The sequence below is a fragment of the Falco naumanni genome, chromosome 12 (assembly GCF_017639655.2).
Source record: "Falco naumanni isolate bFalNau1 chromosome 12, bFalNau1.pat, whole genome shotgun sequence".
Classification (NCBI taxonomy): Eukaryota; Metazoa; Chordata; class Aves; order Falconiformes; family Falconidae; genus Falco; species Falco naumanni.
This window is the reverse complement of record NC_054065.1, coordinates 5,290,135-5,316,235: the sequence shown is the minus strand read 5'-3', so window position 1 is coordinate 5,316,235 and position 26,101 is coordinate 5,290,135. Positions and strand designations below refer to the sequence as shown.

The following is a 26,101-nucleotide window of genomic DNA, read 5'->3' as shown; positions in this document are numbered from 1 at the left end:
GACGGGCTAACGTGCCACCGCCGTAGCTGTTGTCTGCGTCGGGGATGGGGAGCACAGCCCTGCCTGGGCACGGCCCTCCCTGCCCAGAGCAGGGTGCTGCTGGGGTTCGGGAGTACATCTGTGCTGGAGACAGCTTACATCATGGTCAATTGAATGATCACTGTGGCAAATAAATCCCCTGAGGAGCTTGAAAAAAACCTTCAGGTAACTCACTCATTTCTTCAAGAGTTGCTACAACACAGATGTTGCCTTTACCTGTTGGGAATAAAGGAGGTAAACATATCTGCTTCCATATGAAAGACGTCGACACTGTAGGCTTATAATTGCATGCACTCATGTTTAGCATCATTATCTTCTCTCATTTTATCTTTTTTTTCCATGAGAGCTTGCCTCATAGAGCTTTTCCACTGCCAAATCTGTAGCATTTGCGTTAGAGCACTTTAACTAAACAGAAGTGTCAGTGTCTGCAGTCTGGATTGCAGTGACAGCTCTGGATGGATTGTGCTCTCCTGTCTCCTTTTGTGATCCTGTATGGAAAAGGATTAGTTTTATATATATATATAAGTGTATATATATATGTATGTATATGTGTGTGTGTGTATATATATATATAACGCATGGCATGAACCAGCCATGGCTCTTCCCCAGCCAGGTCTCTGTTTCCTTCACACCTGAGGACTAGGGCCAGGGTGTTTGTCTCTGCAGTGACTCAGTGACATAGAGCATCCCACGGTATTTAGACACCCATCTCACTTTGATTTCAGGGAAGGAGGAGCCTTGTTCTTTTGGAAGGACTTGCACCATGTCTCTCTTGTGAGCATGCTTCAGAAAGTTTATGTTCCACATGAACATGTGGAGAAGCTGATATTTGTCAGAATCCACAGATAAGTCAGCTTTATTGCTGATTATCTCAGATTCACTTTTTAGGGGATGGATTACAGCTGTAAGATAGGGCAATATTACTGCTGGTTGTAAGGGAGAGGAGAGGAGTGTTGCTTTTTTGGGGAGCAAGATACATTTCTTCTAGTGATGACAACGATTCAAGCAGTCTTTCCTATGCACACTCATATGCATTTCCATGACCTTAAAGCAAAAAAGCTTTTTACATACAAAAAGGCAAAGGGCAAGGTAAAAGTTTAGCCATCTCTCATTTTTCACTTGATTCCCTTATTTCCAACATCGTTGTGTAAAGCCTGGCTAGATAAGCCTGTAATAAACATGCCTGTGTTTGCATATGTGAATTCATATATGCATGATTTGTGTATTTGTATATTGATCCCCAGAGGCATTGCTAAAATATTGAAGGTTTACCACTATATTACTTGCTTTGTAAAGAATGAACTGGTGTACAAACTGGAATCTGCTCTCCATCCCAAAGACATCATCCATTACGATGTGTGAGTTTGAGAATCAGGAGAGCCATCAAATGTAACTTTTCTCCCTAATCAGGCTAAAAATCAATGTTGAGATAACAGAAATTTCCAGTGTCTGGCTAGTATTTTAAGCTTGTCAAGAAAACAAATCTGGTTCTCCTGTCTGTCCTTCCAACCTACTACCTCTACCAGGGTAAATTAAATTAATTTGATACAGAATTTGGTCTCACTTCAAATGAGTCCTTTAACCTAGCTTAGTGGCAAAGCCGGTGACAATAAAGGTAAAAATTCGGGTGTTTTTCAAATTTGGGTACTTCTCAGTTATTGTTCTTTTCCTCATTATCATTAATGAGCTTATCAGTGCAACCCCGGAGGGAGGAAACCTGACTGGACACTTTGACATTGCATTCATTTCTTTGCACTGCCTCCAGAGAACTGGGCTGTGTGGCTCAGCCAGAGATGCAGTTGGCCAGGAGCTACCCCTAACAGTAGCCACGATAAACTATTTTTGGGGAGGAAGGTGTGCAGTAGGCACATAGAAGTTAACCCATCCCCAAAGCAGACAAGTGTAGATTTTATGCCTTGAAGATTCAAAGGTATAGGTAGAGGGTTGCATTTTTCTAATTTCACTGCATTCATGCTGGCAATGTAATCCAGTGGTGAAGAGTGGCACTGCGCGGATTTGTGTTCTGGGGAAATGTATTCCTTTCAAGTTGAAAACTCATTGTTTGTGCTATACAAAATAAGGATAAATAGTTGTTCCAGCCTGCTTTCCCTGTACTGCTCCTTACTTTACGTGCTTATATTATCTCCTCTTATTCTTCATCTCGTTCGTATTGTCTCTACCTAGGAAGTTACATGCATTTGACATTACTGGTATATGAAAAGCTACACAGCCCTTTTTGGAGTAGATGCAGGATATATTCCTCTATCTGTTTTCCTTTATCTGGAATAGGTTATGCCAATATAAAGCATTTAAATATTTTTTAGGAGTTAAGGTTTAAAGCATGAACCCGTTTTAAGAGAAATGATACCAAATCTCTTTAGGTTTTCTTGATGTTATCTTCATAAGCCTCCTTTTATCCAACAGAAACAGGAATATCTATTTCTGCTACCAGAACCACAGGACAATACTATCACTTACGCTGCGAAAGAGAGATACACATGATTCTCAGACCAAGCTTGTGAAAATATAAATGTTATAAATGAATTTAAGTTAATTTAAGGGTTTAGAATTCCATTACTTTTACTAAAACTTTTGTTTACACTTGGGCTTGCAGGTAGTGAGTGCTTCATTGGTTTTAATTGTAATAATAACCAACGTATGTATGCTTTATGCGTATGCATGGGTTGCACACATAAAGCATGCCTGGTTATGGCAGTTTTTTGAAGACTTCCTGTACAGAGAAAGCAGCAGAATAGATCTAAAAGATATACTGAAGCAGCAGTCATTAATAAGCACTATCACCAATGAACATGCTACTTCATGAGCTCTGCAGTGTCCACAGCTTAGAGGAGCTACTAATGAATCTTATCTTTGCGTGAGATAATGGTTAGGACCAAACAGGGGAGGTGGAGGGGAATTTGACCACCCACAGAACAAATACCATTATCAAAGTGAAACTTATGCCCCAAAGCAAACTGACTTGCCAGAGTGACATTTCTTCTTGGCATTTCATCTGCTCTGTTAAGTGAGGATCGGGGAGGAGGAGGGGAAGAAGAGAGGGAGGGAGGGGGAGAAAAACAGCCCAGCTGACATTTCAGGCACGTAAATAACCTCTGGGGAAAACCAGGTTGCATGGTGTTTCCACTCGTGACGTGTAATTCCCATGCCACTTAACGCAGGTGGTGCGGCGCGGTGTGTGGAAGGAGGCGGGCAGGGCACCGTCCCGGGGTGGGCTTGGGGGGCTCTCCGCAGAGCTGGAAACCGGCACCAGCCTTGTCACCTCCTATCTCATCAACAGCAAGGGACTGCAGGAACAGGGATTTCATTCCCACTGAGGATGCCATTAGTTCCTGCGCCCCTTGGAAGATGAAATCAGCTCAATTGAGTGAAAAAGGCAGCGTGTCTTTGCACTACAAAAGGCTGGGATTCGATCACCCATGATTACTTCTTGCATAACCAGAGATGTCAGCATTGAGATGCACTAGCTGCTTCGGGGGGGGGGGGGGGGGGGGGGGTGGGTGTGGGTGGGGTGGGGGGGGGTGGGGGGTGTGTGTGTGTGGAAATGAATATTTCAGTCTCTCTTGGAGGTCCTGTAGGATTATGAGAGCATTTGGTTTCCCTGTACACATTCAAAAGAAATGTCTTGTTTGTACCAGCCGAGGAATCCACCTCTGTCTTACAGTATCTCAAGAGAACATATGTGCCCTTATGAAGCAAAATACTTAAGTTGTGATCACTTACCCATAACAGTGCAAAAGATGGAGATAAAACAAGGTATAATTCCTCAAGGCACCAAATAGAGAATCTCACTTCCATCTCAGAAATCAATATTTAGACATAGCACTGTCATCTTCTCCATGATACCCAGGCAGCTCCCAGGTGCACTGGGCATGGATTTCTCCTGCCTTGACTCCCACGAAACTGCAAAAATCCAACAGCAAGCATGGCAGTAGAAAACACAGTATCATTTTTCTGTGCTAACAGGTAAGAAAAAAAATGAGGCTTAGGCTCTCATAACAACCATCAAAACAAATGTGAAATTAGGGTTATGGACAGGATTACTTGTCTTAAACATATGAGTATCGATTGCTGTATGAGCAGTAACTAGGCTCAGCACAGGTGAATGAGGATATTCTGCAGGAAATGTGCCCGGTGGCACTACAGTACTGTTGCTGTTCACGTTATTTCTGTTAAAATAGTGCCCTGTCAACAGCACCTTCACAGGAAGAGTGCTAGTGGTGCAGCAATGAAGAAAGGAAAATAGTAATATATTGGTCTGAAAAGGAAGGTGATCTGGGAATAGCCAGTTTCTGTTCTCAGTATCACAGCTGGCTTCTGTCTGTGGCTCCTCCGTGCTGCTTGTGGACACATAGGTGTCTGCCCACTCCCTGATTACAGATTTCAATAACATGTGAATATCAAATCCAGCTGAAATTTCTAGTGCATCTCATTGCACTCATTTGGACTCTAAAGCTTTGGCATCATTCAGTTGCTTATAATGTTATGTTAATGTTAAAGTCAAGGGCTGCAGCAGTATTTTAGTGGCAAGCAATTCTATTCTTTACCTTTGTGCATCTATCTGTCCATAGCGATGTCCTGCCATGGCAGTCAGCTCATGGATTTGGACCCCAGTAATTAATATTAATTCAAAACAAAATGTAGCCTATATCTCAGGGGTCTTCCACTGGGCCATGCCATGCCCAGTGCTCTCTGAAATGCCGTGACATGGGGTACAGTGCCGTAGGAAGCCACTCACCAGTGGGGTTTACTGAAGTACTCGTCATGGAAGTTACCGCAGACTGAGTCCCTTTCATGGATTCATGCCGTCGTTGTGAATCATTCCTAACTCAAGTAAATGTTCGTGATATTCAAAGGTCAGAAATTATCATCTTGATCTTGTTTAAAGTCCTGTTCTGTGACAGTTTTTGAGGTGCTTAAAATAACCTTTAATGGAAAATAGTTTTAAAAACTGGTAGCTTTCAATGTTTGCTTTCTCTTTCTATGAAGCAAAAATGTGCTTATAAAATACTTTCAAGCCTCCATAAACATTCTTGTACAATTCTAGTTGTTTTCCATACACCTTTCACAAATTATGTTTGTTGTCCATAGTAATGGTCAAATTGTTTTCCACTGGGAATATATTGACCCACATGGCTTTGAGAGAACTAAAAATTACTCTTCATCTCAGTGCAAAAATCTTACTTTTATCAAATAAAACTGCAGACACCACTAGTGTTTTCTCACAGCTATTACTCAGAAGTACCCAGCAAATGAGCATACCAATTAATGTATAAAATATTTTTGACAAGGAAATAAGAATAATCATGAAGGAATCTGCTGAAGTAGGTAGTATCAACAAAGACTGTATCCTGCTGCTAATTTTTTTTAAAACGTTATTGAACGAGTTCTCACTTGGGAGAAATAAACTTCATTTGTTATGTCTGTTAGATATTTTACAGCCTCTACTATCCCAGTAGCAGCAAGTATGTTACAGTTTAAGAAAAAATACACTTTCACTGGACACCTTTCAAATTAATCTTGACTGCAAGGAAATTGGGCTTGTTGCATTTCTGCAATTCTTCACCCTTGAAAGGCAGCAATGAGAATATAATGAAACTCTCTTCATGTCTCCAATTAAACATCTTGTGACCAAACAAGAGAGGGGCAGGAGTGGAAATACCCAACCCAGTTAGGTAATTGCTGATAATCACAAAGCTCCTCTTGGTGCTTGAAAAGCTGCAGGCTGAGGGCTTAATACCTGCGCAGCTGCCTGGGGCTGCCCGGGACCAGTTATCTCATCCGCATTCTGCAGCCCTGCGCGAGGGTGAAGGGGAACCACCACCCTGCGTGCAGAAACACGGCCCTGCAGGGAGATAATGAGGTATCCGCCAGACGAAGAAAAGCCTTTGTACAAGAGCTGTGGGAGCGCAGGAAGGCTGGGACGTGCTTGTGTTGCCCGCTGCTGTTGCCCACCCATGGGGCTGCCAAGGGGCTCTGAGGGCTGCACGGCATGGCGGGGGCAGAGGTCAGCTCTAACAGTGCCTGCGGTTTAGGTCCAGCGGTATGTTTTGCAGGCAGGCTGAGAAGCTATGGTCACAGATGATCACGTCTGCAGGAATTTGAACGGCTGGGGACCTCTGACACACCGTAGTGCTTTCCCAAGAAAGGTGAATGTGTTCAGGTATGTGTTTGCAGCCTGTGATGTTGCAATGTGCCACCTGGCTCTACAGAAAAGTAGGGCAACGCAGAAGGTTGCGGATCTGTATGAGCCTTGCAGCCAGCTGTGCTGCTGTACCAGGTACCAGCTGAAGAGCGAAACAGTAGTGTCCACTCTGTATCGTTAGAGTGAAGAAGTAAGTGAGAACATCTGAAGGAACTCATTAGGAGGGTGCCTCACTGAAGTAAAGTAACCGAGGATGTTTGACCAATCCAAATAATTTGTAGAGTTTTATCCAAACATTTTAGATCTTCAGACTGGAAACAGTATGCTCACCTAAGGTGGGAGTAACTCAGTAGGAGTTATTTACAGACATTCTGTAAATAAATACAGAAAATTACTCTAGATTTGTATCTTGCTTTTCGTAAGCATCTTCCCATTTTCTCTAACTGTAACAGTCACATTACAAGGAACCCCAGCTGTCCAGGACCCTTCTACAGCGCCCTTAAACATCTTTGTGAATCCTGAAGCAGAGCTGCTAAACTACACAGAGCCGAATGCCAAAAATATTACACTTTTGCATATTTAATTAAGAAACTAGGAGAAGGTGCCGGTCCTTCAGGCTCTGCTGATGCCATTCCGTGTGCAGGAGGCACACATGTCCGGCTGCTGCTGTTTTCACCAGTCAGTTGATCCGAGCAAGACAGGTATGACCATCTTGTGGAGCAGCTTTCTGCAGGGACTTTGTTCCCAGCCATTTTGCTCAATCACCCGAGGGCCGACATCTGTACCTTCATCCTTCTCATCCTCCTGCAGACTGTAGGCTCATCAGGGCAGGTTGGTGACTTGTCAGCTGTCCTATTTGAAATGAGGCGGCAAATCTTCAGAAAGCCAGCAGTAACCCCTTCCCCATCATTTCTGACCGTTTCTGGCATGCCTGTGGCATTGAATGAGATACGATTGATCCGAGTGAGGGAAGGAAAAACATTGTCCTCTCCAGAGTGGTATTTTAGTGGCAATATGGAGGCAGGTCTAATCTTCTGTATAAATCAGTGTCGTTGTTAAGCAGATCCCTCTCACTGTGTTAATCTGTTAAATATCCTTTAGTCGAGCACAGAAACAATAGTACTTGGTGTCAGAGAAGATGAGAAAGTACCAAAAGTAGTACTAAGGGGTGGTTTTTTTTGTTGTTTTGCAGCATAAATCGTTTATCGCACAATTGGCGCTGAATTTTCTGTACATCTTAGAGACATTTCATTCACTCCTTTATCTGCAGAATTCCTTTAAAGTTTAACAACGCAGAACTAATTCTGATGACTCAGTAGTGCAAAAATTGTTATTTTAAATGCCGAAAAGGTATTTTCCCTGTGAATTTTCTAGCACTGAGGCAATGTTCTGAATGTTTTGACTGCTACTTTGTCTGACAATGTAAACAGACAGGAATAATTTAATGATTAACTCGTTATCCTTGATGCATGCCTTGATGTCTCATCTTGTTATTAACAGTTTGCCCACGTTTTGAAATATATATAATATGAAGCAGAGCTAATTTTGCTCTGGAATGCTCTTTAACACCATTCCACAACTTTTTCCACCCACTGGCTGAGCTTGGTCAGCGAAGATACTCTCTATTAACATCCCAGCAAGTCGCTCCAGCACTTTCAGCTGTATAAAATTAAACCCACTAATAAGAAATTGTTCATCAAAGAAATTGAATATGTGCATAAGTCCATCCTTATTCAGCCTACTATTTAAGCATATGCTTAACTTTAGTACGCACTTGCAAATTTTGTTTAAAGCAGCCAGACTCTATTTTGCTGGTTGGGTCTTTGAAGTACTTCCTTGCACCATATCCTGTTTCTGTCATCTTTGTTACCTGTCTATCATTGACACTTCCACACACATTCCTCCTCGAAAAGCCTTTTGCAGAAGACTGCAGCCTAATATAAGATCTTGGAAAAAACACATCTGTCTTTGAGCACGAGTGCCTTCTTGTTTTCCATACACACTGGAATGTCAAAAAATAACAAAACACTTGTGCCATCAGGGAGAATTTTCAATGCATTTTCACCCAAACTTTCAGTGTGATAATATTATTACGTGGTGTTATTTTTTTTCACGTCACATATATGAGATGATGTGTGTGCTGCCTATGAAGCACTGAGCCCGTTTTAAATATTAATTCATCACATTAGCATCCAACAGCTAAGTGGATAGGCAGCATTAACAGAGCCTACACTGTGAGTAACCCCAAAGAGCAGGAAAATCCTAAGAATCTCTTTTCCCAGTCCTTGGAAAAACATTTTAAAAATGCATGCTCTGCTAGTATTGTATGAATTGATGCACCTGAAAGCAATCAGTACGTGAAAAATGGAAACTCTGGCATTAAAACAAGCAGTAAAATAATAATAAAAGCCATAATAGGCAAAGCCCTAACATACATATCCATTTCCAGCAGATGGTGGCGTTAGCAATTTCTCTGTGTGCTGCATTATCCTCCAGCGCAGAACTGCCCTGGTCCTGACGTCAGCTCTTTCGCTTTACGTGAATTCAAACTGGTGAAACAAATAACAGTAGCACGGTTATTAGCACATTTCCTCCAGAAGCCACTAATAAAAAAATGCTTCCCCTGATATTTCCATTCTACAGGAACCAACTTCACAACTGTTACAGAAAGTCAGGCAAGTAAAATAAAAAAGAAATTACCTGGCTTGATTTAATTCCTATCTGGCAACTGCCAGGCAAAGGCCAGAAAGAAAATTAAAAAGGTAGAAAGATAAACACCACTGAATAGTTCAGGATGTGCAGCGTCTTCTCTCCAAATACATTGTGATTATCAGTTGTCAAAGCAGCACCTGCTCTTATTTTTGTGCTATTTCAGCTAAGTCCTTCTCTTATACTGTTAGGATTTCACCTTTATTTTTGATTCCTTATAACTTGGATTCTTTGATTCCCTATAACTTGGATTCATAAAAATGAGTCTTTTTTGCATCTGCTAAATACCTTGACAGAGGAGACAAGGTGCTGTAAGTCCTTCCCATGTGTAGACAGAAGCACTGCCCTTGAGGGTGGGATACGGGTCTGACAGAAGGAAACCAGTCTGCAGGATGCAGAATTCATTATTTTTATTTTCTCTTGTTTACATTGTGGAAAACTCAAAGTAAAAGCAAAAGCTACACAGGAAGTAAGCACCAGCCCCTCCATCCACAGATATCATTATCTGTAATTGAAATAAATGCATGACTATGAATATGCATATATTTATGTTTCCAAAGTTTGCTCGAACACCCTTTTTTGGAAAGCAGGATTCTCATATTCCAAAAGCCCTTTTCCGTGGCAGATATCAACATCTGCTGAAACGTGGAATCACTACAACTATCTTGATTTAAGATGAAACATGAAGTCTCGGCTACCTTTTGGCAAGAAACCATCAGAGACCTGGTATCTTTTAAAGGACTTTGAAGGCACTTTAGCTTTGTGGGAACTTTAAAGGAATGTAAACTGTGCAGGAACTGTGGAAAACCACATTCGGTGCGTCTTCTTCAGACACGCACTGTCTTCTCCAGCGTCAGGCTTGCACCCATGGGTACACACAGTATCCCTGACAGCTCTCCTCACCCATCCTGCCTGGTGCAGAAGGTCCCCTGCTCTGCCTGGGAGAGGGAGCTGGGGCAACGGCTGGGTGCGAAGCCCCTCTCTGGGCACGAGGGGCTGGGCAGGGGAGCAGAGGTGCTAAATGTGACTCCATGCCAGATTAACTCCAACTGAACCGCTCCTCTCTCCGCAGGTGGGAAGACAGTCTGTCACAGACAAAGCCTGATGAAAATGCATCTGGGGTAGCTGAGTGTTTGTGTTGCATTAGCTTCTGGCGCAGCCTCTACTGTATTTATTCTTCCACCCACCTACCTTCCACAGAATAGGGATGTATGCAGTCACCGATGTTATCACTGCCACGCTTTGATCCAGCTGGGATGTTAGGGCCTTCGGGAATTCCCCACGTTTGATAATTCCTGATAGTTACTTTTAAGAAAATACCAGCTGAAGGATGGGGAGGGATTCTTCAAATTCCAGAAAGTGAGTGAGTGGTGGAATTTATCAGGCATCCAAGCCAGATTTCCTTGGAAGGAACACATTTATTTTGAAGTGTCACATTTTCATTGTATTCAGCGAGCAATATCACTTAAGGCCAAAGAAACCCAGTCGAACAGGACATTACTAGCATTTTTAATAAGCACAGGAGCCGGCCCTGATAAAAAAACATTATGAGACATATCTGAACTATGAATAGCTAAGGACCTGGTTTATCCCAAGTGGTAATTCATTACCCCTTTATGTTTAGCTTTCTAAATACCACCTCGAGAGAAACTTGACCCCAAAGAAATCTATTTCAGGAATGTGTGTGGCCCCCATCCCAGCAGACTGTGACTGTCTTACCACCTTTATTGTTTTTTTCTCACAACTCCCCTGCGAGGTAGGATCCAGCAATTACCCCTACTTTACAAAGAGCAAATTAAAAAACACTCATGTGTCTTGCTCCCATTAATATCTAAATTATGGCAGTAAAGCGTCTTTCCCAAGGCTGAGGAGGAAGTTGCGTGGCACAGCAGCTCATGAGACCAGGCACCCGGTGTGCTCTGCGCCTGCCCGAACCCAGGGGTAATTTTCTACTCACAGGGTGCGGCTTCCCACCTCGCAGTAGTAGCCAGGTTACAGGGCTGTCAGAAGGTGTGTGTGTTTGTTTGTTTTTCCATGGGTAGCATCAGGAGAAAATATCCATCATCTCCTGAGAGCAGAGGCATTCTTGAGTGAAAGTGTGGGCAGCTGCAATGTCACGCTGCGGATCTGGGGAGATGTTTGCTGTGGGTTGTGCTGAGGCTGTGTCCAGCTGGGCCCATGGCAGGTTTGAGCTTGCAAGATGTGGAGGATCTTGCTGTGGCTTTGTCTGGCTCTTTGGGGGAAAAAAACAGGGAAAAAAGTCAGCTTTACAGCTGCTTGTACCTGGTGTGTTGATTTTGTTGGATAGACACTTAAGCCCCAGATGAACTAATTCAGAAGATTTAAGACCCGAGAGGATCGTTAGGAAATCTGTTCTGACCCCCCAAGAAACTCAGGGCACTCTGCCTGTAATGCCGGGGTGAAGTCTCTGGTGGCACGGGTAGTTTGGGGTTTGTGTCTCCCCACCTGCCTTCGTGCTCCTGGCTGCTTTATGGACTTCCCTACATCCTGGAGTGTGGGAACTGGACACGAGGGTAGGAAGACTTGGTTTATTCTGATAAAGGCAACGTAGAAATAAGATAATCGGAAGAGTAGAAAGAGAAAAAAAATTTAAAAATACTGTGAATTTTAAAGGGCCTTTTTTCATGTCTTTCTTACCTTTGTTACCATAGGGTAACAGGTTCAGGAGCATTTAGTGCTGGTCTAAAGGCTTCCCTGAGAGTCAGTGCTTTTTTAAGGAGGGAAGTACATTCAAGCTATTGAAAATATTTATTCCTTCATACCTGGCAAACAAAATAGGGGTTAGAGACCCACCAGAGGGAATGGAGAGCAGGTGGTGGTAAAACAGGATGGAAGGATAGGTATCCACCAGTCATTTGGTGGTCATAGCCATGCCAGCCGCCAATAACAGGAATATTTGCCTTTGCTACTTTGGTTATATTCACCATCAGCTCCTGCCTCACCTAGGAAATATGTCTGAGAAACTCCTTCTTCCCACCAGGGAGCAAACACCCATAGTCCTGTTCATTAGTGAAAAGAAAACAGAACCGTTTTACTTTGTGTACGTATATTCCCACGCAATTTAAGCATTACCTGTTTATAATTGCTTGAGAAATGTTTTACAAGCATCTGCATCAGGTGAAACATCTTTATTGTGGGAGACTTTTGTGAGGAAGCTTCATACATTGCTGATCACAGGCCCTGCTTTAAAGCCCACTGGAGTCCATGGGAGGGATGTGCCTTTCCCATGACTCCAACACCCTTTTAATCATGGCCACTATGTGAAAATGTCGTATGACACCCTGAAGTCTGCTCCTCCAAGGTGTGTTTTCTGTGTACGCTGGGCCAGATGCTCCCAGTCCCCCATCGTGTGTGGTGAATGTTCTGTGAGACACCCAAGAGCAGCCACATCCAGTGAGCAATGTGTGAGGTGGGCACAAGAGGTTGAACCTGTGTACTCGCTGCAGTCATGAAGTAGCCCCTTCCAAATGTGTGCAAGGCATTTGAAAGTCCTGGAGCTCTTCGGATGGGCCTTGAGACATGGGGCACATTGGATTTGCACCTCTGCCCTTCTGCACAGAGCTGCAGCGGTGCTGTGGGTGGGTGGCCTCCTGTCCTTTCCTCCTCCTCGGTGCTGCGTCTGAGGCAGGCCAGCCCCGGAGCCCGCAGGTCCGCGCACGTGGGAGTGAGTTGGCAGTACCAGCCACCCTGCCAGCAGCTGGTGGCTCAGTTGCCTGGGTTTTCTGGGCTTCATACCCTTGCTCAAGCCTCTCATCTGCTCCCAGCCATTGAGAGAGAGCAGATCAGCCTCTGGTATAGGTGGTGGGGGATTTTTTCACTGGCATAGTTCACTGTGGAGCCCTGGTCCTGCTACATCTGGAATAAAAGCGGGGTGGAGGAGCAGCTCATCTCCAGGATCGTGGCCTGGGTGCAGCAGAGTGCATGAGCCATTGCATGATTTTCCACTGTCTTGGAAACATGAGAAGCTTTGAGGATATTCCCTAAAAAGCTAAAGCACTGTCCGAAGCTGGGTGTGCCACTCACCTAGTGTAAATCACCGAGGATTTGCTGGTAAGGATAGCGTCCATATCAAACACAGCAGCATATTTTTTGCAAACACTGCAAAACTCCTTTCCCCAACTGGAATTACTCATGCTAAGAAAATGTGTGATGTCCCCAGGACTGACTAATTCGGCATCCAGAGCTTCTAGCCCAGTATCTCTCCTGCCAGGACTTTTATATTATCAGTTCCATTCATTCCTACCAAAGGCTGATGGGGTGCGATAAAGCAGATGGCCAAAGTCCCAGACAAAGGCCAGGCAGAACAATTAATGACAAGCCGACAGCCCCACAAAGGGCATGGGCCCGGGATAATGCTGGCTCTGGAGGGCTGCTGACAATAACATAAAGCCGCTCCCCTCACAATGGGGAGATAAGATACAGTACTGTAATAGGAAAGCAATCATCGTAAAATGCCATCAATTATATATAAGCTGCAAACAGCGGGGGACTGATTAAATATGGCTCTGTTGATGCTTCAACATACCTTCACTGCGCTTTTTGCGTGGCTTCTCACGATAAGTCTGGTTGGGCACTGGAGCGGCTGAGGCTCCCTTACCCCAGTTCTTTCATCGGTTTTTGGCTCGTGAAATTACACTGAATAATATGCTTATTCAGGTTTTTATATCTGTGCACCTATTTTATTACCTTTTATAATGCATACAGGGTCGGATCAGCTTGCAGCAGAACAAAGCTAATTACACCTTTCATTACCTAAATATAGCATAATGACAGAGTGTCATTCAAGTGTGGCATTGAGCTGAGAAACTTCATGGCAGGCCAGGACAATGACAGAGGTTATTCAGCTCAACCTGAATTGCTGCTGGTGCAGCGAGAGTGGGGCAGGGTTAATAGTCAGGTCACTACATAAATTACAGTATCGAATTGAAATGGTGAACTGGTAACACTGCTCTCATCAGCCACTGTATCATCCAGAGTTAGTAACCTCCACAGCTAGCATTAACCTCTTGCGTTCCTCTTGTTATTTATATGTGTCTGTATAGACATAAAGTGTCTGTCAATAATTGTAAGACCTGAGGATGGAACGACCTGTTGATGTGCTCTGTAAGAAGTGCAGTAGTGCTACATTGCGTGCCGGACCATTCAGAGTTTGGATGGTGTGTAAGGATCATGTCTTGTTGGTGAGACAGGATGGTTGGTAGCCATTTCTAGCATCAGCTCCCAGTTCATTATGGTATTCTTGAAACTTGAAACTTGAAAGGTTCATACTCCTGGCATTTACCATCGCAGCAAATTCTCAGTCATGAGCTAGTCAGTGGACAAAGGCTCGAGGGGCTGAGCACACAAGTGAAAGTGGCGGTGTCGTCGCCATCCCCAGCCAGGTGTCCTTGCCCCCAACAGCCAGCTGGTAGCCACTGCCGCTGTAGTGAAACTCCAGATCAGCTGCTGCTGAAATCCCTACTGCTAGCTGAATTTCGCACCCAGAGACATGACAGAGTTTTCCTCTGACTTTGACTGGAAGCCACCTCCTTTACATCTCTGCTGTCCCTTAATGTCTCATGCAAACAGAGAAGCTGATTTGCTTTTATCTTACTTTTTTTTACATGTCTTTTAATAGGAGGCTTCCCTAGTTTTTAATAAAGTGATGGTGAGAGCAAAGGCCGGTAAAAAAAAGTGTTCATAAAAATTGTTATCAGAAAGTATTTAATTTCTGCCAAAGCAAGCAGATCACAGAAAGCTTCTGCTTTCCTTGGAGTGTTTCTGGTTTTCATCACAAGTAGAAAATGAGACATTTTAATTTGCAAATTTCTTCAGGAGTTGAAGAAAATTAATTCCAGTTTTCTTTGGTTCTTGCTGAGTATTCGTGCTGCAGTTAATGTTTTTTTCTTCCTTATCTTTTTGGCTGAAGAAAAAATATTTCTATCGCAAGTCATCCTTCCCCTCCCTAGTTTCTCCCTGAAAGGTGAAAGGCATTGCTGGGCTGTAATTCCACTGTAGCAGTACTGCTTATGTGAAAAATCGTTAGGGCCACAAACCTGTGATGGGAGGCACATGAGATTGTCTTATGCCCTGGATGAATATCCCGCTGCCATGAACAGAGACGTGATATCCAGTACTTCTGGAGCTCAGGCTGATACTGGTTTAATTTCTGAGCACAGTAAAAATGTAGCATATTCTCTTTTGATGGACTGATAGCTTTTAACAGATTTGTTAGTTTGTGGTTTTCTTTGCACCAGTTGTAACATTAGTGTTGAAGTCGTCAGTTCCCTGTTCCTGTATTTCTAATGTACAAACACTTCACTTTACTAGGAGTTTTGCAGTGGCGGGAGGGGATATTTGAGTCAAAGGAGAGTTTGACTTGCTCAAGTAGATGCTCTGCTTCCACCTTCTCCCTTTGCAGAAATGTTGGTGGGGTGCTTCAAGGGTCACAAACAGAAATTGAACTCTTTTGAAATGCCCTTCAAAAGAATTTCCTTCAGTAAGCTGGAAGATAAAGTTTTCAGTGGCCACAGGGCTAAGCAGTATGTGACAATTATTAATATTGAAGTTGTGACCACCTTTAGTGTGCATCAGAATAGTCCCATGACCACTGCTTACATTGAGATTTTGCTTCTCATGCAAGTTACATCTTCTTAGTTCTCCTTGGCAGTTGTTTGTTCTTCCTCCTGCCTGGATCCCTCCGTATTACTCAGATAGCCCCTTTGCTAAGGGCTGCATACAAAGCAGTGCTGAGGTCAGTGCAAAGATCCTTGACTCCGAGGCAGTAGCACCAGCATCATGGCTGAAAGTAAATTAAATATATTTTGCAGAAAACTGAAATCCAAGCAAGGTTCAAGGGAGCTGAGTGCTTTGAACAAGGTGGCGGGGAAAGTTTCTAATGGAATAAAAACTGAACTCACTTTTCCAGAGCTGTGGATTAGCACACCAGCAGCTGCTCACATCTGCAGGAGGTGCCAGGGCCCTATCTCTGACCTGATCCAGCACAAAGCGTTGCACAAATCTGTCTGCTGTCAGCTAAGTGCACATCTGGGTAGAGCTCCTCCCTGTCCATAGCACTGCAGCCCCCACCCTCCCTGAGCTGTTTGTTAGGCCCTAGGGAGGATCCAGCTTTAGGAAGGTAGGGGGTTATCTCCTTTGTTGACTGCTCTCTAAAAACCAGTGTTGTTTCTCATTCATTCACTCTGTGCTTCCTGAGTGCAGCAAAGAAAACCTTTATACGCATACTTACTTACATGTGAACTTTGAAATAGCTTCAGAAATGTCCTTGAATTATTAATTATCAGGCTAGACGCTTGGGCATATTTTTTTTTTTTTTCTGGTATATCAAATTAAGAGGGTCTTGCTCATCCCTCCTGCGCATCTGTGAAGCTCAGCGGGGTCAAGCCCTGTGTCCCTGTGAGTAGAGCAGGCACCCTGCGGCCAGGCTCCCCAGCTGGGGGGCTGCTCTGCTTGGCTCGGCTCTCCTCCGGCAACGCAGGCAGCATGGGGAGTCCCGCCGGCTCTGGCCCTCGCGTGCTCCAGGGGCCGTTCATTCCCCTGTCTCCCTTTCAAACTGTTGACTGACTTTGCAGTCACTCTTGTGAAAGTCTGGCTGGGTCAGGGGACGCTGGTGGGTTTGGCGGGCTTTCATACTCGGTCTCCGAGCTTTAAATCAGCAAGGGAATTCCCAGCGGTTCTGAAAGCACACATACACTTTTTTTCCCCCCCTTCCTTTCCTCTTTTTTTCTTTCCTTGGTCTGCAAAAACGTCCTAGCCTCCTTTTTTCATTTCCCTTTCTGCTTTGGCCTTTATCTTTCCCCACTGTTGTAGTTGCATCCTCTGATGATAGCAGGAATGACCCCACGGGGTGACCCTGGAAGATTATTACATTAGCTGTAAATTTTGAACCCAGGCCAGCCAATACAGTAGGGATTGCGACTCCCATCCTTTAAGTGCAGGAGGATTAACGCTCGGGAACATAAGTACGTTAAACCACTCTACAGACACCAGCGACCATTCCTTTCTCTGCATATCTTTGTATTTCTGTCTTTAAGACCAGTTTGGGAATAGAGCTTTGCTATTTATGTTGAAGTGGTGAAGGGGAAGAAAAAGACAGCATTCATGACAGTCAGGGCAGAACTGCATTAAATAAAGCCTCCATCTTTCATTCTTAAGCTCAGCTCCAGGTCCTTGATGAAGACAGATTTTTCAATTAGATAGGCAATGTTTGTTCTAATATTTTATATATGAACCGCTCAGCTGACATCTTACCCAGATTTATGAAGGAAATAGAATACAAATGGGAGTTTTAATATAAATTTATTATTCAAATTTATCACATATTTCCGCAAATAAAAATTATGGTTGCCTCAAAGATCACATTTAAAAAAAAACAGAAAGAAAGAAGTTGATAAAGTTTCTTTCCACCCAGTGAATAACAATATTGTAAGTTAAGAAAGATCTGTCATAATATAAATTACAACACACATGGAATACATTTCCCATTGAAGACAATATTTCTTTCTTATACAAATGTTGCACTCCTTCATTGAACTGAAAGGAAGTTCAGGAAGGTTGGCAAAACAAAGTAACCCATTTTTAACACTATACAGAACAAAGTGTATTCTGCTGCCAATTACCCTTAACTGAAAATGACTGCAGCTTCTGGGAGACACAGCCAAGGGTCATGAGTGGTATAACTGGTCCCCAAAGAAAAAGAAATGTCAAGCGACATTCACACTTCAGCTATTTAAAGAAAAGGATGAAGAGAATTTAAGGGAATAAAAGGCCCTGCAATACCCATTTTTAGCCATGGGGAAATTACTGCAATTAATGCTAGACCATTTATAGCACATGTTTCCATACCTTTGCAGATGGCATACCCAATCTAGGAAGAGATTAATACTGCAGGATTTTTCATCTCCAGTCAGACTGAGAAGGAAATATAAGAAAACTTTTCTTTTCCAAAATATGAAATGTTAAAATGAAAGATTTATATATTTTGGTTTCTATAAACCGAAAGGTTTTAGTCTTCCCTACTCAATTGTGGCATTGCCATGGTTTAGCTGCATTTCCAGCCTCCTATATTTCATCTAAGATTTTCCTGGTTTTCAGCCTTTTTTGACTGGAAAACAGTATGATATGTGAAAGGTGATCAAAACACATCAGAATACTTCCAATGTCTCTGCACTTCCCTGTGTGTGTGTGTGGGGGGGGGGGGGGGGGGGAGGGAGTTGGGGAGTGGGAAGAGCATGAAAGATCCTAGTAATAATGTCAAAAACATTTGTATGTTCAGTGTTTCAAAAACTGAAAGAAAACACAAAATACCAAAGAATGTATCCTGACAGTCAAAATGTTTAATTGGATTTCTGCTTGTCATTGAATTCTGTTCTAATACACACACACACACATATTTATATATATATGAGTATTTACGAGTTGTTGCATCTGATGTATAGGTATTCCCATGAGAAACTTCAGCCAGCTCTACCCATATTGTGATGTTATTTGGTGCCGCAATAAGCCAAACACCAAGCAGACACGTACAAAGACAAAAGGTCATATATTAATGGCTGATTACTTGCATAAAAATCAATGGTAAAGACTGGTGGGACATCCAAAGCATTAGGGTAGCTAGCCCTGTTTGATTTCAATAGGATATGGCATCTCTGCAGGAGAGAGAATTTGTCTCACCTAAATTTATCCACCTGCAGAGGCTGATCCTCTGAGCCACATGGAAACTAGTCACCCTGGTGCTCCTGCTGTGGAGAAATGGGCATCAATTCTAAAACGGGTCAAATGAACCAGCCCCTAAAAAAAACCTTCTCTTGCTGGCCATGAAGTCGAGTTGGAAGGTGAACCCAGGTGCAGAGGTCTGCGCTGGGTGAGGTGGCTCCCACCTGGTTTTACTATCTATAATTAGCTGTATCAGCAGGCACTTAAATGAATTAACAGGCCCAAAGTTTCTGTCTCAAAGAGTACAGATTTTAGGTCGTTTTCTCTTTGTGGGTTTAGATGCATGCCTTTCAGTACCACTATAGGGGGGAAACCCATCCGAAGCTCCTGAGCCACATGTCTGGGTATTCCCTCTTCAGTGCTGCTAAGCCTGAAGGCCACCTTTCCTGGCTGTGCAGGGGGAGATTTTCAGAAGGCATCTAGGATCCTTCATGGGACTGAGTCTTTGAGCTTTTTATGCCACTTTTTTTCAGGTTTTAACTCTCCTGGTTCAGTTGGAGGAAACACTCAAAGCTCTGTGACAATCTGAGTACTAACTCCTACTGAGAGAACTGAAAGCGTTGTTTGAGAAGATTTTGAAAACCATATTTACCTTCAATTTGTAATTGTAGTTGGTTGGACACCTTTAAAAACACCACCTGAAAATCTGGGCAGCACAGTGCTGGGCTGCGCTTAAATACCTGTAAACCCTGGGATGTGTGCTTAGCATAGAAGCACAATGCTATTCCTGGTGGAGTTCAGTGGTTTTAAATTAATTTCTACTGACTGCTACATTTTATCATGTATTTTTTTGTACAGGAACCACTCGTAATGTCAGTTGCACCCCTAAATCAGAGGACGCTATTGCTAAATCAATACACTGAGGTGTGATATGCAATGTGCGGCTGCAAAGCCAGACCTTCTGCCCTGAGATAACAACGCAGGAACAGCAGTGAGAGGATTAGAGAGAGATCTCTGAGCTGTTCACTTTTACTCTGAGATGTGCTGTAAGGCATAGCAGCGAAATAGAGAAAGATTTAAAAAAAAAAAAAAAAAAAACAAAAAAAACACCAGGAAGGTTGACATATATATTGCTGAGTCTTTTAGATGAGTCTTTTGGATGTCCAGTTGTTTTTGCTTATGCTGTTGCATGGCCTCGAGGGTTAAAGTCTTGGCTGCAAAATTGGAGGGCCTCTGTTCAGCTCAGATGGGGGATTCAGAGAGCTCCCAACGAACCAAGGAGGAGAATACCCTGGCAAGGAGGAGGGGAAGGGAAAGTGGGGGCTTCTTTTGCCTCTTGCACCTTCTACCCCCCTGATGCAGACGGAGCAGCAGTGCTTCACCAAGCACACTTCACAGTGCCCAGGGATGAGGGAAAAGGGTTTTGTAACACCGTGCCCAGGGCACCCAGCCGGCAGGTAGGATTCCTGGCTTCTCATTCCAACTCCCAAGATTATTTTGCTTGGGTTTTGTTTTGTTTTGTTTTGTTTTATCCCAAGATTGTTTATTGTAAAATACATAAACAGCCCTGGGAGAGCTCCCCACACGCAGCTGAGAGCTCAGACCACGGGAGGGTTGTGCAAAAGGCAGGGCATTCCCACCCGTGTCTGCCTGCACTTGGGAAAAAACAAGCCATCAACACTGACCCTCCCGAGAGGGCTCCAGGTCTGAAGTGCATGGAGGCACCTCCCTGGCTGCTCTGACTCAAGCGCCTTCGGCACACCAGTGGGGTGGCAGTTCACACATGTCTCTGTGCTGAGCACTTTCTGTTGACTAATGCCACAAATTTGCTGAGGCTGGAAGGACCGCTGGAGATCATCCTGGCTACCCCCTACTCTGAGCAGGGACAGTCAGAGCCCATTTCCCAGGGCTGTGTCCAGTCGGGGTTTGAATATCTGCATGGATGGAGACTGCACAACCTCTCTGGGCAACCTGCTCCAGTGTCTGGCCACCCTCCTTGTTCCTCCCATGCCACCTGTCCCTACTCGCACCTCTTGTACGCTCCCCTTTTATGTCTTCGTTTTGTCAGGAGCTCCATAGTCATCCAGGCAGGCTCCTGCTGTCTTTGCTTGCTTTTCAGATTGTTGGGATGGACCATTCTTGGTTCTGGAGAAGGCAGTCCCTGAAAATCAATGAACTTTCCTGGACCCCTCTTCTTTCTGGGGCCAGACCTGCTATCCTCTCCTCCCACTCACAAGAGCAGCCACTTGTGTACCCTCCAGCAGCAGATCTTGTCTTCAAGGGTTACCTTACCTTCAAGGGTTACCACGAAACCATCACTGCTGAAAGAACAAGGCAGTTACCTCTTTTGACTAACTTCAATCCCCAAAAAATCAGGGTCGATGCAGTGGTTTTTAATCTCAAGAAGGATCTAATTTACTCCCGAACCACGTGAACATTAGGAACATATCTATCTTTGGGCCAAGCAGCCTTGAGCTTGCTTCGCTGGGCTGGTGCCTCCACGCTTCAGTGGCAACTATTTGTCATTCAAGCTAACTTAATGCTTGCATGTCTTATATTTGCCAGGCAAGACCGGTGGCTGAGGTTGGGCTGCAGGAGCTTCCCTGCGCCCGTCTCACTGCAGGGCAGGAGCTGTTTACTGCACTGGTTTGACTGCCAGCAAAGCCCTGGCTCTTGGAGAGCTGTATTTTACTAGTGCTGGATGAGTGGTCTTCAAAGCTGTGTGACATTATGTGTTTTGCCAGGCTGCTCATCTACATGATTTCTTCAATGTCCATAAAATTCATTATCATTGTAGCTCTGGCTAATTAGGCCATAAATGTTCCAGCGTACTCAATAAATTACCCTGGTCTTAGAGGACTTATCTTGTTGGGGTAATAAGTAGGCCTACACACTTTTTTTTTTTTCTATTATAGTAGTCAGACTGTTATTTATATGACTGGGACTGAACTATGCCTGAACTGTGAAAGAAGCACTACAATATAAATAAAGAGTATTTTACTGTCCAAAGACTTCAAACCTAGTTCAGAGCTGCCTAAACCATCTAATTTTGCTTACTCTCTGCTCCAAACAAGCAGAGGGTAGGCAGACAAAGTTTATCCAGAAATACTAATATATAGTGATCTACCGTACAGATAGACAGTGTTAGAGGTTCTGAGGCTATTTGGTATTTTGACAGGTCGGTGGGTAGAGAACAGCACGTTACAAGAGTTCTGGAGCTAAATAAGAACTGCTGAATTTTGTTCTGGAGCTATACCATGTATGTTTTAAATATATATATATTTTGCTATGTCACCTGGGTTGATCTGTAACTAATTTGGGAGGAAAAGGAGTTTTGTTTCTAAAAATACAAAGGAAAAAAATCTTGAGTGTTTTTAAAGTGGTTTGTTCTAAAGTTGACACTTGTTAAGTGGTTAAAATACAAACTCTGGTCAAATACGGAACACAATGGCACTTTTTTCTTTGAAAATAGGCACTTCCAGGCAATTCTGTTAATGTTTTAGTACTTTAATGGGAGGTCATTTTAAAAGGTTTCCATGCTTGCATTTGTGTAAAAAACAGCATTTTAAAGGGAGTTTCTCTGAGATATCCAAGGCATGCTCCAAAGCCCTAATCCAGATGCGTGCCTAGGGAAGCACACAGCGAGGGAGGCAAGTCTCCTGTGGTGCCCTGGCTCGTTTGCTGCTCTCATTAGAAACATCTGCACTTACTATGCAAAGAGCCACCCATGCACCCACCCACACACCACAGGTGCAGGGCACTCACCTCCACGCAAAATAGTGTTTAAGAAAAAGCAATAGCAACCAGCTATATTGTTGTGCCTTTAGGACAAATGTCTGGGGTTTAACCCAGCAGAACAAATGAACCTAACTAGGAGATTTGGTGTTTATTTAGCAGCTGATCTCAGAGTAGTTGAGAAATCATCAGCAAAAGCATGTGCATAGTTAACTTCTACAGGTGGCACAGTTTAAGGCAATTTATTAGCCCATGACCGGAGGGAACCCTGGGAGTTTGTGCCACTGATAAGACCACCTGCAGCAGTTGTAGCCATTTCTTTTCTTTGCTTCTGTAGGGGGACTGAAGACCTGCCCTGTGCCTAAAACCAAAGCGTAGAGCAGCTACTGAAACTCAAGGTATTGTGCTGCAGCAGGGATAGCATGAGCTTTTGTGTGAGGTACAGTGTTGTTGCCATGTTTAAGATTCCGTAAAGGATAAAGCTGGGGCGACACAACCTTGGTACGTGCAATCCTGTAACATCTCAGTCTAAGTGGCAAATTAATAGTGTGAAGAGAATTAGTTTTTTGGGTTTTTCTTCAGTTGGTTTTTTTTTTTGGTCTGACTGTGTTGCTGTCTTCACCAAGAGTTTTAGCTCAGCAGCTGCAAGAAGCTCGGGGGGGGGGGGGTCTAGGGTATGTGGAGTCCACGTTGGAGTGTGGCCCGCCATGATTGTAGGCTTTTAAGTAATATTGTATAACTGAGAGGCTTGTGTAGATAAACAAAGCATTCAACAAAGTGTTCCTGGAATGTAGCAGAATTGCACACTACAGGTTTATTAAAATATTTGCGTACTTCTGTGTCTTAAATATAGGAATATTGACACATGTTGCTTATCTGAGGAATATTCTCCACTCTGCATGCAAAAATAATGCAGAGAGATGGGTTTTGTAGTGGACGCAGGTCTGAGCCTTGAGTTATTTCCCTACCTAGCAAAAAATGTGATGAGACAATGTAATGGGAGTTGGGGGGGGGGGTGGTGGTGGTGTCTGGAGTTTGCTCTTGTTTCTATCAGCAGTTCCTGCTTTGGCCTCAGACAAGTTGTTCTCCACTCTGTGTTTTATTTCTCCATTGGTAAGATGGCAACAGTGGTGCTTCCTTCCCTGCTTGTCTGCTTTAGGTGGTGAGGTGGTAATGTTACTCGTTACCTGGTGTTTCCTTTGCAGCATCATGTTGAGCACTCACACCTGTGCTCTAGGCACAAATAACTGCAGGTCTCCTTGCCACCTGCTGGGAATTACCACTGTCCCTTTAACTTCATTTTTAAAGATTGAAAAAAATGTAGTCTGTGGGAATATTCATGTGGGTTTTTGTTTTGCTCTTTAAAAAAATATATTTTAAAATAGCTCAACCATTGCTTTCTCAAGTGCTTCCTCTCTTTTCTCTCCCTCATCCTGAAAAATTCACCCCAGGCTAAACAAGAGTGGAAAACAGAAGACTGAAAGGGAATGTTTCACAAGGCGAGAGCAGGAGTATCATGGAAAGTTTTGTTGTGGTGTGTGTTTTTTTTAAATTGGAACTCCAAAGCATACATCTTTTGTTGTTGTGTGCATTGTTGTTTTGCAATTATGAGCACTATCTTTGCAACCAGGATGCCTTGCAGTTGCACAAAACTCATGCCGTGATATGTCCAGGCCAAAAGCTACAGGGGAAACTGCATTCAGCCATACTCAAAATGTTTCCTGTGTCATTACCTCTTAGCTGGGTGCTTCTTTATCCTCGTGTTAGGAGAGGATTGATGTGTGTAGTTTGAGACTTGTGTTGATTTTTTTGTGAGTGTTCTGTTGGTTTGGTGCAAGAAGCTAAGGAAAAGATTCATAAACACGCAGAGCTGTGCTAACAGCACTGAGGAGAATCCACCTCTGGCTTGCTCAGGCAGGGGTGGAGGAAACTGATGTGTTTCATGCCATCACTTTTCCTGGGTCTAGAAGTGCTAAGGTGTTACTAGTGCAATTCAACAACCTTCCTTTTCTCAAATACTAACTATTTTTAGTTCAAAGAGCACAAGACTGTTCCTGAACAGTGAAATTCTTCTAGCACACTGGAACACGTTTTCTGGTCATACATATTAGCATTCCAGCATCTCTTGCCTTGCAAGATGAATTCTGCATGTTCTTGCCTGTGCGTGTGTGTGTTGGACTAAGGTGATTATACATTAAGCTGGTCTTAGGAGTTGTTGATTATAAACACGCAGAGCTTTTTTGACTTCAGGCCTCAACACTACAAAAGAAGTCAGGTTTGGAGAAAATCATTTGAGCAATGTAAATTCACCAAGGCAGATTTTACAGGTGGGGCTTTTAATTATTTGTAAACAAAAACAGGCGGTGTATCTCTGCTGAAGTATGCATCAAGTAGCAAGGATTCTTCTGTGGTTGTGCAGTTGGTGATATTTAAATAGCTATGACTTCTGGTAACTAAAAAGAATCTATTTTCTCAAAGCAAAGTCTGGATTCTTCAATGAGGCACCAGGTCATGGCTCATTCAAGGTTTGCTGTTGTTTTCTCCAAGAAGTTGTAGGTGTGACTTTTATCACACTTAAGAACAAGGAAGACTTACCGGGGATATGTTTAATGTTCTCCATTCCTGTGATGTGAACAATGAGACTTACGGTTCGCAATGTAGATGCAGGATTATGTCTATTCTCTGGCAATACTGTTCATGTTAGAGCTGCACTATACGTTAACCTTTTCACTTCAAATATTCGGGAACGATCATAATGACATGAGTATTTATTCCATATATGACATGGTCAGCTTCTGAACTGCTTGCCTGGGAGCAAATTACACTCTGCAAATTCCAGAAAAATTACACTCTGCAAATCCCAGAGAAATTACACTCTAGGTTTACTTTTCTCCTGCACCTTTTGGAAAAAAGCAAAGTCTGTGTATTTTCCGTCTATGCTGCTCTCCGGTGGAGCTCTTAGCAACGTTTCCCAGAGAAAATTGTTACCTAAAATTGGTCCTGAGTAGATGTTTTCCAACATGTCCTCAGCAGTGAATATGGCTATGACTTTACTTTCTATGAAGTTAAGAATTCTAGTTTTAAATGAATGGCAAAACAATGCATTAAAACTATAGGCTCTGATGGCGCACCCCCACCCTGAATTGCTGTCATTCACTTCAGCAGAAGATGGATAGAGCCCATGGTTTTTGTCAGAGGATTATGAACTGACTTGAGCATTTTCCCAGTCTTTGAATTCATGCGAAGACAGTACCATGAGATTGTTCTATAACTGTGGATAGATTAACTGCCTTGGTTTCACTTCCTTTTGTTATTTGCTTCAATATCTCTTTGTTCTGAGCATCTCGTCTATCTATTCTTTTCCAATGCCATTGCGTTGTCAAAAGAGAATTTTCACAGGGCAGTGAGTCACCAAGCCCTTGCAGTAATGAAGTATTTTTGTTTTCAAAAGCCTTCAGCAGTGTCCCCCTTGCCCCTCATCAAGCAGAGTAATCCAGTCCCTAATAAGATAGGAATTTCTCTAAATTATCTCTTTCCACTCCATTTTGGATGACGTGTTTATGGGGAGTCCTCCAACCTACTCTCCTCCCTTGGGCTCACCGGTGTGTCGTGAGGTCACTGGGGAATGTATCGCCACTCTGGATGGGTCACCGATCCCTGACAAGTGGCTCCAAACAGACCTGGGAGGCTGGAACAAGATCTGGTACTGGGTTGCTGCCCTGACATCCAAAAATGTAACGGGTGAAATCCCAGACCCGCCTGAAGTCAATGGGAATTCTG

The 26,101-nt window shown here is 43.4% G+C and overlaps 1 long non-coding RNA gene across 1 annotated transcript in view; it reads left to right on the top strand.

Moving 5' to 3' along the window:
* Positions 1-26,101, top strand: part of LOC121096437 — a 366,656-nt gene that overhangs the window by 238,254 nt on the left and 102,301 nt on the right. The window contains exon 5 of the long non-coding RNA XR_005830502.1: positions 22,659-22,719. This is a non-coding gene — a long non-coding RNA (uncharacterized LOC121096437). The remainder of the gene's footprint in view (positions 1-22,658; positions 22,720-26,101) is intronic.